The following is a 17081-nucleotide window of genomic DNA, read 5'->3' as shown; positions in this document are numbered from 1 at the left end:
CACCAGAAAAGGGATCAAGGTTTCAGGCAGTGTGTTGTCTGAGATGCTAACAGCTATTGTTAGCAAGTGATCAGGATCCTTACCCAATGCCAGGCTTGGAAAACTCACTTATCCAGTTGTCAGTGGTGAATGAAAAGCTTTTCCTTGTGAATATGGGGTCTTCAACCACAAATTTCTACAGAATGTACACTTTAATTAAAACATATTTTTATCCCTGATGGTTATGAAGATATTAGATATGAATTCATGCACTATTGTCCGATTCTACATTCAGATAGCCTCAGTGCTCAGGGCTTTGCCAAATGGCACCAAAGTTTAAGACTCTAGTCAGTCCCACTGCTGCAATTCAGAACTTTGTAGACAGCACTAAAACTGTCAGGAATCATGTTGTAACTTGGGGTATGTCTACACTATGGGATTATTCCGATTTTACAGAAACCGGTTTTTTAAAACAGATTGTATAAAGTCGAGTGCACGCAGCCACACTAAGCACATTAATTCGTCGGTGTGCGTCCATGTACCGAGGCTAGCGTTGATTTCCGGAGCGTTGCACTGTGGGTAGCTATCCCATAGTTCCCGCAGTCTCCCCCGCCCATTGAAATTCTGGGTTGAGATCCCAATGCATGATGGGGCAAAAACAGTGTCGCGGGTGATTCTGGGTAAATGTCGTCACTCAATCCTTCCTCCGTGAAAGCAACGGCAGACAATCATTTCATGCCCTTTTTCACCTGGATTGCCCTGGCAGACGCCATAGCATGGCAACCATGGATCCTGTTTTGCCTTTTGTCACTGTCACTGTATGTGTACTGGATGCTGCTGACAGAGACGGTACTGCAGTGCTACACAGCAGCATTCATTTGCCTTTGCAAGGTAGCAGAGACGATTACCATCCCTATTGCACCATCTGCCATTGTAAATTGGCGATGAGATGATGGTTATCAGTCATTTTGCACCACTTGCATTTGGAAATTGGCGATGACGGTTATCAATCCTTTTGTACCGTCTGCTGCTGTCAAGGGTGCTCCTGGCTGGCCTCACTGAGGTCAGCCGGGGGCACATGGACAAAAATGGGAATGACTCCCTGGGTCATTCTCTTCTTTATGTTTTGTCTAAAAATAGAGTCAGTCCTGCCTAGAATATGGGGCAAGTGTACTAGAGAACCAGAGAGCACAGCCGCTCCATGTCAGAGCCCCAAAGATCCCGCAGAAATGATGAGCTGCGTGCCATTTTAGGGGGTGCCCCTGCAACAACCCCACCCGTTGCTTCCCTCCTCCCCCAACCCTCCTGGGCTACCGTGGCAGTGTCCCCCTTTTGTGTGATGAAGTAATAAAGAATGCAGGAATAAGAAACACTCACTTTTAGTGAGATAAAATGAGGGGGAGGCAGCCTCCAGCTGCTATGATAATCCAGGCAGGACATTAAAGGGTGGGGGGGGAGAGGAGCGCAGCCTCCCGCTGCTATGATAGTCCAGGCAGTACAGAATCTTTTCTTTAGACATGGAAGGGTGGGGGCTGATGGAGCTCAGCCCCCAGTTGCTATGATGAGGACGGTTACCAATCCTTTTGTACCATCTGCCGGGAATGACCAGGAGTCATTCCTATTTTTACCCAGGCACCCCCGGCCGACCTCACCGAGGCCAGCCAGGAGCACTCACGGGCTGATGATGATGATGGATAGCAGTCATATTGTACCATCTACCACCAGGAAGGGGATACTGGTGTTCAGCGCTGCAGCACCCTGTCTACCAGCAGCATGCAGTAGACATAGGGTGACATTGAAAAAAGGCAAGAAATGATTTTTTTCCCTTTTCTTTCGGGGAGGGGGGGAATGGTGTAAATTGACGACATACACCCTGAAACACCCGGGAAAATGTTTTTGACCCTTCAGGCATTTGGAGCTCAGCCAAGAATGCAAATGCTTTTCGGATACTGCGGGGACTGTGGGATAGCTGGAGTCCTCAGTACCCCTCCCTCCCTCCATGAGCGTCCATTTGATTCTTTGGCTTTCCGTTACGCTTCTCACGCAGCGCTACTCCTCTCGTCGGGGAGGAGTACAGAAATCGGTTTTAAGAGCCCTTTATATCGATATAAAGGGCCTCGTTGTGTGGACGGGTGCAGGGTTAAATCGGTTTAACGCTGCTAAATTCGGTTTAAACGCATAGTGTAGACCAGGCCTTGGACGACAACAGGCAGGCACTCAAATTACTTTACATTCCTCTTCCCTAAGGATGGAATAAGAGGAAGGAAGAGGCAAAATAGAAGAACTCTTGGAAATTCTAGGGCACAAATAAAGTGGTAGAGACCTTCCCACAAGCAGAGCTAGCAGATCCCAGAGAGACTGCCCTTTCTCTTGTAAAAGCTTCACATTTGTCAGCTATCTGTTAAGCCAGAGGCCAATACAAAACAGAATCCTTAACACGTCAAATGGACAGCAGCCTGGTAGAAAATGCCAACATATTTCCCCTTACCCATCATCTACTGGTGGCTGGTGTAATGGCTATCTCACTGCTGGAGCTGCCCTACTCTCACCTGTCCTATTCATCACAGCTAGTAGGTGTTAGTAAATTTTTCAAGACCTGTATAGTGAGATGTGTCGTGTTCCAGATGCTGTTAGCAGGCAACTTTTGGAATCTAGTCTTGTACACTGATACATTTCAGATCAAATGTAAAAGTCTAAAATAGATTACAGCCATTTTTACTAGTTGTCTTGTATCCTTACATCTTCTTGTCCCAGTGAATCCTTGCAGCTCACCACATAAAATGAATTGTCCGAGGAATCATTTAACACTCATTTTTGTTGCCTATATTGATATGGAAGGGAGTGCAGTAGGCTACACAGAAAAAAAATGGGTATTAAGAAGTGCATTATGTAAAAATGTCCTTGCTATTTCATGGAGATTTAAGATGGCAGTGTCACTCAGAGCTCAGGGGGCAAAAACAGATGTTTAGCATATGTGGAAGATCTAAGAGTCCATCACAGAAAAACAGGTCTACATAGCAGCATTTACTTCTGCAGGCAGAACAAACAGTTTAGAAACTTAACTGGCAGCCTTAGAAGCAGAGGTAGAAAATGAGAAACAAGAGGAAATCAGATTATCAAATCTATTTTGTAATGGACAAGTAATGGTAATAATGAAAAGTTAGCCTCATCTGTGAGTGAGGAAATAGAATACAAGGGGAACTTGTGGAAGGAAATAGTGTAACCAGTTTGGATCTTCCTTGTAAATCAGTAGTAGTTCAGTTAAAGTCAATGGAGTCATTTTCAGTGTAAAGGAAATCAGCATCTGTATAGTCTCTATTGTTCCTTTTTGAATTTATTGTGAAAATGTATTTATTGAAAAAAATAAAGTCATTTACTTTCCTGCCGATGATGAACACTAGCACAGACAATTGCTAGTGTAGCATGATTCAGAGGAGGGAACTTTTATATGCATTACAATATAGAAGGTGAAGCAGGTTTTGCTTATGTAACAAAAGCCATGTACAGGAGCCTATACATTTCTATATATTGTGCATAATTCCTCTTATTTTTATATGGTTTACATTTGTCTGTTGAACACAATGTAACCTTTGGGATGAAGCGATATACAGAAAGCAAAGAGGGAATCTAAATCTGTGCAATCGTGATTTAGAAGTTTGCAAATTGTTAGTGACTTCCACTATATATGGAAAGCAAGATACATAAAGTAACAGTCCATTAAAACTGAATATCAGAGCTAATAGAAAAATAAGATCGGTCTCTCAGAAAATTCTGGTATTTTGACATTTGTTTTCATCCCAAATTGGAACAAAATGTCAAATATCACCGCTTTTCACGGAACAAAAGTTCAAAATAATTGCATTTCAGAAATGTTGAAATGGTTCATTTTCATGTTTTTGGCCAAAATGAACCATTTCAACATTCCTGTTGAATGTTAACATTAATCTCTGCAACTGCCTGAGCTACATAATGCCTTATGGGAGGCCCCTCATGCCTCTGTTCTCCACATTTTGACATGGGCTATGTTCCCCAGCCAGATTACATCTCCTATGATGTCCAAAGGTCTTTTCCTGAGGTAGAGCTGCACTGGTTCATCATGGGAGTCCTGGGAAAAAAATTTCAGAACGTAATGTTGCAGCTTCAATCATATTTCAAATGAGGTCTGAATTTCTGAGGCACATTTTTGTTCTTAAATATTTAGTAGTATAATGTTTAATTAAGAATTAATACACACATGTGTGCCACTATCAGACCTCTCTGAAACCTACATTTTGAAATACAGAATTTACTTTAATATTTAATTAAACCAATCTAACCTTAGTCACTTAGTTTTTTCCATTTGTAAGTGCACTCTACATCTATTTTGAATGTCATTTACTGTACAAAATAAGACAGAAGCTGATAGTGCTCTAGGTATCCCAGTAGAAATGTTGCTTGTGGATCAGGAACAATGGACTCTTTACATGCAGAGTGATGTTATACTTAAGCTTTTTACCTTTTCCTTAAACTTTAATTAAGCTTTTCATTTTTCCCCATATAGAATATTTTTCCCAATTTCTATGGGTGTACAACAAAACTTGCATTCACTTTCAAAATGTTCAGCTTTGTTTTTAACAACTCTGTTATCATCATTTCCTAATTACTACCTGTGACCTGTTATTGATGTTGGGAAATGAGCTGAGCTGTTCTTTTTAAAAGAGCTGGAAAGCTGCATATTTTGGCTTAGCAATGGAGAAGTGTGAGATTAAGGCAGTGGCATTCCAAAGTCATTTGTCTGTCACTCGTTTGTCTGTCACTCGTTTTCCTGAAAGCAGGAATGATAATATTCAGTTCAGACAAGAAGACTGCCACAAAATCTTTTGGAATTATAGGGTAATTGAAATATCAAGGAGAACAAACCACAGATCTGGGGCTGGATTCAGCAAATCTGTATTTCCGACATTCCCAAATAATATTTTTATTTGTTGAGTAGCTGAAATGCTTGATCTGAACTACTGAAATTTGACAGTTCACAAATAAATGGCAATAAGCAAAAGTGTAAAAATATCATGACAGGAATATTCAAAATACCTAAGGGCCACATGCTGAAACTTTTCTAAATCTGTTTCTCTTAAGACAACACTATAGGAAAATTCTGCTCTTACTGTCTCTTCCAGCAGTTAGCTTTCACATTTTCAGTCAATTAAATATATGTATTTTTAAAAGTATCCAAACTGCATATTCAGGAATATCACCAGCTAAGAAGGCTGACATAGGTGCTGGAACTAGGGGTGCAGAGGGTGCCTGGCTTGAAGTGGTTTCCATTCTATACAGGGTTTACAGTTTGGTTCAATGGCTCTCAGCAACCCCACTAGAAAAATTGCTCCAGCGCCTCTGAAGGCTGACAGTTAATAATGCTTAATAAAGTAAAATAAAGTAAAATAAAGTTAATAAAGCAATACAAAAGGATTAAAATGTTATTTTTTCCTCTTAAAGAGGGGACAAAAGAGTTTGGGGATGAAGTGGTGTTCAACTTTAACAAATTTTCACCACTTCAATGGGGATGAAATTCATCACCCAAAAAAACAGATTAAAAATACTGAATAGAAATCTCAAAAATAACACAACATATAATCTGTTTAGGGATTTATGTGGTCAGATTCTGCTTTTCACCAACATCAGTGCAAAGCAAAACTTTGATGAATCCAGTGATGTTCTTTCAGATTTACACTAAGTAACTGAGCAGAACTGGCCCAAAATCTTCAAGATCCATCTATGACATAACTTTTTTTTAAACACATACACACACACAGTGTAGTCTAGATAAAAATAACAACTTTTCCTCAAGTTACTAATTCCAGCCTACACCCATTTGTAAACTGTGGATTATCAATGGTATTTAATTTCTTCCTCCTTTTCTTTTTGTTGAAAATAAATGTATCTGTCTGCTTAAAACACTGAAAAGCTTTATATTACACAAGATTATTGGCTGATAACTTTTTATAGTAGATATTTTGCAGAAATCTGGGATATTATCCTAATTTCAGAATGACATCCATTCCATATTTCTCCAAATAGAAAAGGGTGCGGGGGGGGGGGTTCTCCTCTCTTCATTTTAGGAACTCACAATGAACACCTTTCTGCCGAGTTTAGAAGATTGAGCCTCAAAAGAGGCGTTTCTTCTGATAATAATGAGTGGGTTTCTGGACATGTGGCATTAAGAAGGAAGAACTTTGGAGAAGAAGATGACTTACTGACATCTTAGAGGAAAACTGTCAGTGTAAAGTCAATGAAATAATAATAATACAATGTATCCATACTGACTATCTAGGAGCATCACTAGATAAGAAGGGTGACCATTATTAATGCCTGGTTAATCAATACACACTTATTAAATGTTATTTTTTCTTCTGAGATATTCATCTTCTACTGTGCCGGACTTGATACAAAGAAGGCACACTGAAGTGATTAAAGTGAAAATAGAATAAATCCACATTCTCATATTTATGTGAAACTGGAAAATTGTTCTTCTGGAGAATTGCCAGATTGTTACATGTGAAAGTTTCAATATGAAATAGACTGCTGTATACCAAATTTGCACCTCAACAGCTGGGATAAAAGGGAGTGGTGGCCACTCTCAGCTTTTAAATGTCCCTGTGACTGTCATTCTCAGGATTTGCAAGTTTAACCTTAAAATATTTGCTGTGCATGTTATGGGTACTAGAATTTATATCAGATTTTACCCTTTGATGTTTGTGATTATATGCATGTGGCTCTGCATGTTGACAGGCTTATCTGTTCTTAAGTCACCATCTAATATGCAGTCTGGCCCACTTAAAAGTTGTATAAGTATACATCCATAAATCCAGGATGCTCTTTGTTTCTACTGCTAGGCACCAAACTGGATCGCTGTTCATTTCACCACTTCATCTACAGTGACACAGATCAGGCCCTGAGGTGAGAACTGATTATATTGTCATAGGCAGGACTGATATTATTAAAGTTGCCTAACATTTCCCATTATAAGATCATATTTTCAGTTGCTTATAACTTTTCCAAACTTTAACTGTTTGGACTGAAATTTTCCATGCTGCATATCTGCCTGAGGCTGATTTCCCTCCCCTCCACTTTCAGCAAGTTATAAGCCTTTGAAAAAAACAAATCACAATTCTTCATTTTTAAGAGATAAAACCTCCCAAGATTCCACGTTCACTGAGAGCACCTCAACCCCACCCAGTTTCTAGTGCTGACCAGATTTCATATGTGCCATCTCCACACAGTGAATAACCATGGTCCAGACCAAGGCTACAGGATTTTCCCTCTAATGGCCTTCTCAGGGATGAGCACTGGAATGGGGAGTAGGGAGAGCCTGTCTCTCCTGTGCACTCAATGTCTCACTCCACCCTGGTGGTGCCCAAGCAGCGTAGAGAGGGAAGCCATCCATCTTGAATGCATAAGGGACAAAAACCAGTTGAGTGGGACAGAAAGGAATAGACTGGGACAAGAAGTCTGGTTAGACTGGGACTAGGGAGGATTGGTGAATAGAAACTGGGATTGAAATTGGTTGGGCAAAAGATTGGGACCGAGAAATGGGTGGTATCAGATGGCTGAGAATGCTTGGGCAAGGAGACTGGGACTGGGAGTTGTGGGGAGGTGGCTATGAAGAAAGGAAGCTAGAACTGATTGGCCAAGAAGTCAGAGAGGTGGTACATGGGAGACTGAAATTGGATAAGGAGTCGAGAGAGGGAATCTAGGACTGGGAGTCACTGGGGAGTTGGAAGGGAAGAGGCACAGAGAATGGACAAGAATCTGGGAAGGGGAACTGGGATTGGCTGTACAGAGGTTGGAGCTGGGTGTGGAGAGGGGGAGACAGGAGTTCAGACAGCAAGCCCCGAAGGTACACTAGGACAAGGAATCTGGGACTGGGACCAGAAGCCTGAAGAATGGAGACTGGGACTAGATAGGAGAGCAGACTGGGTTTGGAACAAGGAACTAGGTGTGAGTAAGAAATAAGACTGGGACCAGGACTGCTTGGAGGAGATAGGGCAGAAGAGGTGAAGCTTGGTGGGAATGGGCAAAAATAATGTCTCCATTGCATCACACTCCCCTCCAGAGCCTGGAATGGAACCCATGATTCCCAAATCTCACCATTCCTCTGCTGTCAGAAAATATCTGTGAAACCCACTGGCAAAATGTGTGACACATCTCCCTCTAAGTGCTGGTCCAACCTGAGACTGCTATCAGTAACTCCCTTAGCTCAAATGACAGAGGTCTGTACAGTGTGTCTAAAGGGTCCAGCACCGCAGAAAATCCATATAGATGTATGTAGATACCACATGATGGAATTTCTGATTTTTCAATTTTCTTTATAAAAACCTAGGAATTATACACAAAGAACCACATTAAAAGGAATGGTATTAATGTTGCAAGGTCAAACACTCAAAAGTTAGGAAATGTCAGAATTAAGGTTGCTCGTGCACCGTTTATTTGACTCTATTGTGCATGTGCATTGTGATATAGTCTTTATGGTCACGTTTTTTCCAGCGAAACCCTGCCTTATTCAATGTATAAAACAGACCTGCTTTGGGGATGAATAAGAGTTGTACAGAAGAAAGGATAAAAAGCAATTATTTTTAAAATAAATACATTTTTTTTAATTACATATATTTTTGCAAGATAAACTGAATTTTAATTTTGAAATTATGACAATCTACATTAAGGGCTAAATTCACTATAGTCTATTAAAATTAATAAAAATATAGTAAATCAAGGCCTTCACAAATTTTAATAAGTTAAAGGATGCTCCCTTTTAAAAATATTTACAGAATCAGGGGAACATTTAACCAGAAATCAACTCAAGTTTTATAAATATGTCAGAATATTATGTACTGCAATATTGTTATCAGTCTTTACAATGGAGCCAATGCTGGTATTTACATTTTTCCAAATGTAAGTACTTTCAATTTTTGTTGGGCTGAAAAGCTTTTGGCTTTAGTTTCATTAGTAGGTGCATAGATAATATTTTCTTAATTTAGACTAGTTAATTCAAAGTTGAGAAACAGATTGGGAGTTGAAAAAGCAGGGATGAATCTGTCAATAAAAGCCAGGGAGAAAACAATGAGCTCTACTCATTCTAAAAACTTGAAGGACATGGGGACAGATGTTTGAAGATATATAGGCAACAAAATATGCAAATAGGTACCCAGCGGAACTTTGAAAAGCACCTTTACATATGAGGTGGCTAACTCTAATTGATTTTGCCTTCCATTAATTCCAATGGGAGTTATGCACCTAATCTGCATAGACACTTTTGAAAATCTCACTAGACATACCTGCATCGTTAAACACATAAATACCTTTGAAAATCTGGACCATGACGACCAGAAACAATCCATGAATTCACTAACTACAGTTAATGCTTTCTTAATGTAATAAATCCAGCATGTATAAGTAGTTTCATTTAACTAATACAAAAATTTAAAATGCTATTTCAATTGAATTCTAATTTCCATCCAAATGCAGCTTGACACAGATCATGAATAAAATATAATCTAGTAAAGAAGAAATATGTAATTCACCATTTTGTTACATAATAAAAAATGTGAAAAATAAGGATCTGGATACATGTATGTTGAGATATATAATAGTTTAAATAAATGTGCATATATATATAGCATTTTCTCCTGGTTAGCAAAAAGAAATAACAAATTTAGTGTAAAGGTTACGTTTAGTTGTGAATCAACAGGTTCTAATGGTTAAACCAACATACATACCTTTCTTTAGGAAAATAACCTATATAAATACAAAACAGTATTTTAATAAAAGTTTACTGTTTGGTGATTTAAATTACCTATTTAAATCAATCCACCCTGTTGTATATTAGAGGAGACTGTTGAATGTAGGACCTCTACCTTATTTGTTGTAGATGTTGGAAGGTGTCCGGTGAATGCAGCAGGGGATTGCAGGAAGGAAAAGGATGGTCTCATGGTTAAGGCACTTGAATGCTGCCCTGGAGAACCAAATTCCATCTCTGTCTTTGATACTGGGTTCCTACAGGATGCTAGTGAGGTTACTTAAACTAATTTATTTCACAGATGGTCACCAATTGTATGTTCCTCATTTTCTTGCTTCCCAATTTGATACCCTGGGACTGGAGGGAACAAGCTTAGAGGATCCACTCTACTACTAAAGACAAAATGTATGAAGCCCTTCTTTGCACAAATCTGATAGTGATGTTGGTAAAGGTATCAATTAAGTTATTTATCATTATTAATTTTTAGTTGGATTCAAAGAGCTTAATAATTTTAGCATCTCTACATCAGAAATCAAATCAATATGGTTCCTTTGCCTCACCTGAGCACATGGGGTAGCCTGAGCCCATCAGAAAAATAGAATAAACACTATAGAAACTCATTCATCACTATTATTAATGTGTATTGCCGTAGAGGCCAGGAGCTCTAGTCATGCACCAGGACCCAATTGTGCTAGGCACTGTACAAATAGAAAAGAGATAAGTTCATTATGACAGATTATGAAAAAGAGAGTATGAGTGGATACAGACAGGGAGCACAAGGTAACAATGATATTGAGCAGCATGATAGGCAGTGATCTCAAAACACCAGCAGCCTAACAGATCTCCATTTTTTTAAACATTATATCAAAAGAGTTTTAAGGAAGGACTTGAAAGTGGAGAAAGAAGTAGCTTTGTGGATATTTATGGATCCCATCTTTCTTGGGAAAACTCTGCTTCCTTTCCTTTAACTTGTAAATATGGGGGTTGGGAGGACTGGATGTCTCAAGGCACATCTCAGAAAAGTCCTGCATTTCACAATACATTGGACTTTGAGATGATGTTCCACCATACTACAAGCACTCGGTCTGTTCTTTATCTGATTACTCCTCCTCTCCCATTTCTGTAGATTATGAAAGGGTTCTGGTCTCTCCATAATTAAGGTTGAAATTAGCTTTCCATTTTTAGTCAGGGATACACAAGTACCCCCGACTCAAAAAAATCTCCTTAAATTGGCTTGTGCTTCAGACTAGAGCATAAAATGCATATTTTAAAACATTGTAGTGATTAACCATTGGAACAACTCACCATGGGATGTGCTGGATTCTCCATCATCTGAAGTATCTAAATCAAGACTGGATGTCTTTCTGAAAGAAACTCACTAAGTCAAGCAGAAGATATAGGATTGATGCAGGACTCACTGGGTGTGGTTTTCTGGCCTGTGTTATAGAAGAGGTCAGACTAGATGATCATAATGGTCCCTTCTGGCCTTAACAATCTATTTCATCTATGTGACCAGTCCCAATTCAAAATTCCAAGCACACTGCAAACAACTACCTAGGAAAATCTTTGCTTAGTGTCAGTGAACTTTTTGCAAATGTTTTACTGATTATTAATATTAAAAATATTTCTAGCAAAACATGGCATGTTTATGGAAGTAGCCCAAAAATTAGAAACAAGGATTTTGAGCACAATGTTTTACTGACAGTACTCCTCTCATGATTACACTCTGTCCCACAAACCATATAAGTCTTCCAGAGTCTATTTTCCAACATACCTTATTAACAGCTAGTAGTCCCAGATCTTCTACAGAAAGAATTAACTCCAAACTTTAAAAACTGACTAGTGTTAATACAGCAGCAATCTAAGGGCAAATCCAGTCCCTTGTGTTTCTCAGCAGGATGCTGGGGACCACTATGAGGAAAGGAATCAGATGTGGTAAGAATTTACTGTCAGAGACTCACCACCCTAGAGGCAGCCCCTCCTGGTTGGCAATGGCATATAGCAGGCTCTCCTGACCTGCAGTTCCCTGTCAACAGCTGCTCTGGCCCTGTGGTGGGCTGTGTCTTTTTTTTAGGACTCAGCACTCTGACCTGATAACACTGGAAGAGGTGGGATTAGATGTAAACAGAGAATCCAACACAGAGAAGTCCAGTGGCTTCATGTTGAGTCTTTGAACTGAGTTCAGAGTCACTAGTCCTTCCTTCTTATGGCCTTTGCATCACATTTGTAGGTTGCTTGCAGGATCCCCCTCTCCTCTGGGTTCCAGCCCAAGCACCTTGTACTAAGCAGGCAAAGGCTGTCTATTGAGCCCCCCTGTTCCTCCTTTCCTCCAAAAAGCAGATAGGCTTTTTCCTACCTCAGCCTATCTGCAGGCCTTTACCCCTGAGCCCACTGTGTATCTGTGTTCTTCTCATGCTCCAAAACCTCTCAAAATTCACCCTTCTTTCAAGAGAGAGATTCACAAAGGTCCCTCCTGGAGTCCTCCAACAAATTCCAAATGAAAATATACACTTAAACAACTCCTGCTCCCCTCAAGCTTGAATTTTCAACAGTCTTATCTCTCCCCTGTTCTCTAGTCCTCAGCTGAACACTAACTCCCACAGCATGCTCCTACGTCTACACCCACCACAGGAACTAACTCCACTCCTGTGGCTTTCCCCAGTTCTCTTTCCACCTGACTCTCAGGGCAGGTCTACACTAAGGGTGGGGGTCGAACTAGGGTACGCAAGTTCAGCTACGTGAATAGCGTAGCTGAACTCGAAGTACCCTAGTTCGAACTACTTACCCGTCCAGAGGCCGCGGGATCGAAGTCTGCGGCTCCAAGGTCGCCTTTTGCAGTGGTGGAGTACCGGAGTCGACCGCGGCACTTCCGGAGTTCGAACTATCGCGTCTAGATCAGACGCGGTAGTTCGAACTCCGAGAAGTCGAACTCACCGTGTCGACCCGGACGGTAAGTGTAGACTAGCCCTCAGGTCCTTCCCTAAGAGAGGGAATTGTCAACCTCCTCTTTCCTGCATCTTCCTCTTTCTCACCAGCTCTCTCTCTTGTAGGCCTCCCTGATCCTTTCCCAGGCATTTCCAATAATTGTAGTTAAGCCACACAGTCAAGATCAGCTGGAGTATAGTTGCTGTGAAACAGATGAAGCTGGGGCCAATTCTCCTTCAAGGGCCAGCCAATCAGTGACCCCGAGGTAGAAAGATATCCTCTCTCCAAGTCCACAGAAGATACTCTAGCTAAAAGTTGTAGTAGCCCTTGCAATTACAGCCCAGTTGAAGGATAAAGACTGGATCCAGATGGTAGTGGTGGATTATCCAGACCTGATCTGAACACATGCTGTGCACTGTTGCACAGGGAGCCCTAGCAGAGATGGGCTTCTATGCACCTCCCTGCAATGCACTTTCATATCTTGTTTTCCAGCAGCAGCCAAACTGAATCAGTTCCAGTCAGGGATAGGATACATACATCTCATAAAACACAGTATCAACAGAGAGTTTGCAGAATAAGATTTTGTGATACAAGAAACTCTGAAAAAGTGAAAGCAAATTCTTTATTTTTGTCTTATCTGTAAGTATGAATCTTCTAAAACATTTTCTACAAATGTCACTAAAAATTATTCATTACTGGGTCACAGTGGCTCTAACTTAATGCCAATTCATCATACTTCATGTCATAGGTCTCACCCCCACTTGGAGCTGTTGGGTTTACAAGATGGGGACTTGCATGGATCCTTCTAAACTTAAATTCTAGTTTAGATCTGGTAAAAGCTGCCACCACCCAATAATGTACGTGTATTGGGACACAGTCCTTCCCCAAAATCCTTGGGGATCCCAAGAGCCCCAAAGCCATGGAGTTCTTACACCTAGGAGAAATAAACCATTCCCCCCTTCTTCTCTCCCCCCTCCCTTTTCCTAGGAGAGATACCGGGATCCAACTACAGAGGGATGCCTCCCTCCTCCCCTTTCCCTGAGAATTCACCCAAGGAAAGATCAACCAAGTCCTTAACAGAAAAGATTTATTAAAGAATAAAAAGAAAGTAACTTGTCTCTGTAATACCAAGATGGTACAATACACAGGGTCTAAACTTATCAATCTCTGGAGAGAATCCCCCCTCCTTTCTTTCTCAGTAAAAGCAATAACAGTACAGAATTAAAGAAAATCTATAGCAAAACACAGAATTGCAAATACAGAAATAAAAGTATAAGAATACTAGTTCCTTGCTAATACTCACTAGCTTGAATAGAAGAATTTATTGCAGAAACCTGGGAGGACTTGATTAAGATGTCTGGACTCTCTTAACTCCCAAGAGAGACTCTCTTAAAACAAAAGAACAGAAAAAAAACTTCCCTCCACAGGGATTTGAAAATATCTTGTCCCTGATTGGTCCTCTGGTCAGGTGTTCACAGGTACTGCCTGTTAACCCTTTACAGGTAGAAAAACCCCTTAACCCTTAACTAACTGTTTATGACACTTCATTTGATTACAACATGACAGGTAGTATATTTACCTTGTAGCCCTGAATCAGGAACCGGGGGCATGGGGAGCAGAGAGAATGAAAGAGAAAAAACACAAGCAAAAAAATAAAGGTGAGATAAAAATAAAGCACAAACAGCAGTATTTTATTTAAAGAATATGCCCTTTGAAAATAAAATACAAAAAACTAATCTGCCTTACTAAAATGGTGCATTTGCTGCCAACAACTTTACTCATTTGCAAAGGTAAATGGAGACCACATGTTAGATGCTTCTGTGAACATTATAAAATGCAAGTCCCATTGAGGAATCAAATGATTTTTAGTAAATGTTAAGGATTTCAGAACATTTTAGTAATATTTTTGTAGTAGTTCCAGCTGTCCAATAGTTTTAGAACATAACAGCATTTAACAGCCACTGATTTATATTCAGGAAGACACTGTTAAGATCTGTTCCCAGTAGGGTGACCAGACGTCCCGATTTTATCGGGACTGTCCCGATATTTGCTTGTTTGTCCCGCGTCCCGACCAATGTTCGGTCGGGACACGGGACAAACAAGCAATTTTGCCCTCCGCTCCAGTGCATAGACGGAGCCCGGAGGGGCTTTCACCCCCCACTTCCCCCGACCATCCCCCTTCTTCCCCCATTGGATTCTTCCCCAACTCCCCGCCCTGGCCCCGCCTCTTCCCCAAGCACGCAGCATTCCTCCTCCCTCCCAGGTTTGCACACGGGCCATGGCCGGGGCTGGGAGTGCAGCACGGAGGCTGCTCCAGCCCTGCAGCCTGCAGGGCAGCGCGGAGCAGGCAGGGGGCAGAGACATGTGTGGGGCAGACACGCTCCTGCCAGGAGGGGCCGGGCCCGGCTGCCTGGTTCGCCCCCTGCCGGGGGGGTCCCCGAGTTCCCTGCAGCCGGAGCGGGGCTGCCCGGGGCGAGTGTCCCAGGCGGGGCAGAGTGGAGCAGCCTCTGCTGTGGGGCTGGTGCAATGAAGCCCGGGAGCGGCTGGGCCGGGAGCTGCAAGAGGGGTCCGGAGCGTGGCTCGGCTGCACAGCTCGGGGCCCAGGAGCGAGGGGATGGGGGATCTGGGAGTGTATTGGGGGTCAGAGCTGAGAGTTGGGTGGAGACGGGGCACTCTGGCTTTTTTTTTTTGCTCCCCCCCCCCCGCGTCCCGATATTTGCTCCACCCACGCCCCCCCCCCGTGTCCCGATATTTCATGTTTGTCATCTGGTCACCCTAGTTCCCAGATGTAATATTTATTGATTTAGGCAAAGAAAATGACTTGAAAACTATTTCTATCAAAATACCAAGAATTTTTTTCCCGAAACAGAACAATACATATACTGGTAACGCCAACTTGGAGTTTGTAACTCCAGCTCCTGGAACTCTGGACTGACCTATTGGAGGAGAACGGGGCAATCTGATGCCATGGACTACAATAATAATGGCTACTAGAGCCCTCTGACATCATTTCCCAGAATGCTTGGAGTCAGGGCGAAGATAGAATGGACTACAAACTCCTCCTAAGGCCAGTAGGGACTCTTCTGCATGGGCCAGTGATGAGACAGCTTCTCAGCCCCTCACTGAAATGGGACAGCCTAACTAAGAAAATGAGACTAGTTCTAGTTTCAGTTTTGAGCTTGGGAGCTGAGACAAGCAGAACAGCTCAGAGAATCTCTGATTAACTTTCCTCCCCACAAAGGGAATCTTTGAACTGTTGTGGGAGTCTAATGCATGGGTCAGGTAGTTCCAGACCTGCTAAGGGAAGGGAAAAACCACTCTTAGCAGCAAGCACGATGAAGGATTCTTGTGCCACAACTCAGAGCAGGAGCTATATACTTACACAATTCTTGGTTCACCAGAATTTCACATTTGTTTAGCTAATTGATTTATAGATAAAAGTAGAATGAAAACAGCAGGAAGAGAATCGTACTGAAAGACTAAATACCAGGAGAATTCAATTAAAACATAACCAAGAGGATCTTAGTCTGAGCAGTTTCTCATAATCTCTATTTGAAAATGTTCAATGTTGAAAACAGCTCTGTACCCATCTGGTTTATTTATACTAAACATGTCTTATTTATACTAAACTGCCTATTTAAAAGGAGACTTTGAGACTGAAGGAAATGTAGACCTCATGACACTTTCTATCCCAATCCTATAAGTTAATCTGCTTCAGTGGTGTCAAAGCCTGGTCCTCATATAGCCTGAGCCTCAGGTTGTCCTGTACTCAAACACTCACTGACTTTAAACTGAGTTCCATGTATGGAGCAATTTGCAGTGCCCTGTCTGCGTAATGGAAACAATGCACATATACAGTATGTTGTCTTATTATTTGCCTTCACTCATGCCCATGTGTTTGGATGGGATGTTGCTTTCACACAATTGGACTTTTTGAGTAGTCCAGGTAAAAAGCTTTGAGGTTCAGCAGGAATGGATTACAGGATAGGCATAATAAGAGAATACCACTGGCCTCAGCTCACAGAGTCATGTGATGACAACAGAATCTAAGCTCTCTTGTCGAAAAAAATATGTTTCTAGCCAGAGGCACTGACTTCCCCAGTTCCCGGGGAGTGCTCAACCCCTGCTCTACCACAGGCCCCAAGCCTTCACCCTCACCCCTTCCCGCCCCTCCCCTGCATGCCTGCTTCCTGATTTCAGCAGGTGGGAAGTGCTGGGGTTGTGGGAGGAGCTGATCCGTGGGACTGCTGGTAGGTGCTGAGCACCCACTATTCTTTTCTGTGGGTGCTCTGGGGCTAGAGCACCCACAGAGTCGGCGCCTTTGTTTCTAGCCCTTATGATTGTAAATAAAATTTTAAAAGACATGACCTGAGCGTAACTATTTCAGAGACATCCTCCCGAGTCT

The 17081-nt window shown here is 41.7% G+C and overlaps 1 long non-coding RNA gene across 1 annotated transcript in view; it reads right to left on the bottom strand.

Moving 5' to 3' along the window:
• Window positions 1–3481: 3481 nt before the first annotated feature.
• The window catches only part of LOC123371123, a 113860-nt gene continuing 100260 nt past the window's right edge, over window positions 3482–17081 (bottom strand). The window contains exon 3 of the long non-coding RNA XR_006579714.1: window positions 3482–4084. This is a non-coding gene — a long non-coding RNA (uncharacterized LOC123371123). The remainder of the gene's footprint in view (window positions 4085–17081) is intronic.

This window comes from Mauremys mutica, chromosome 5 (genome assembly GCF_020497125.1).
Source record: "Mauremys mutica isolate MM-2020 ecotype Southern chromosome 5, ASM2049712v1, whole genome shotgun sequence".
Taxonomy (NCBI): Eukaryota; Metazoa; Chordata; order Testudines; family Geoemydidae; genus Mauremys; species Mauremys mutica.
This window is presented reverse-complemented; position numbering and strand designations above follow the sequence as displayed.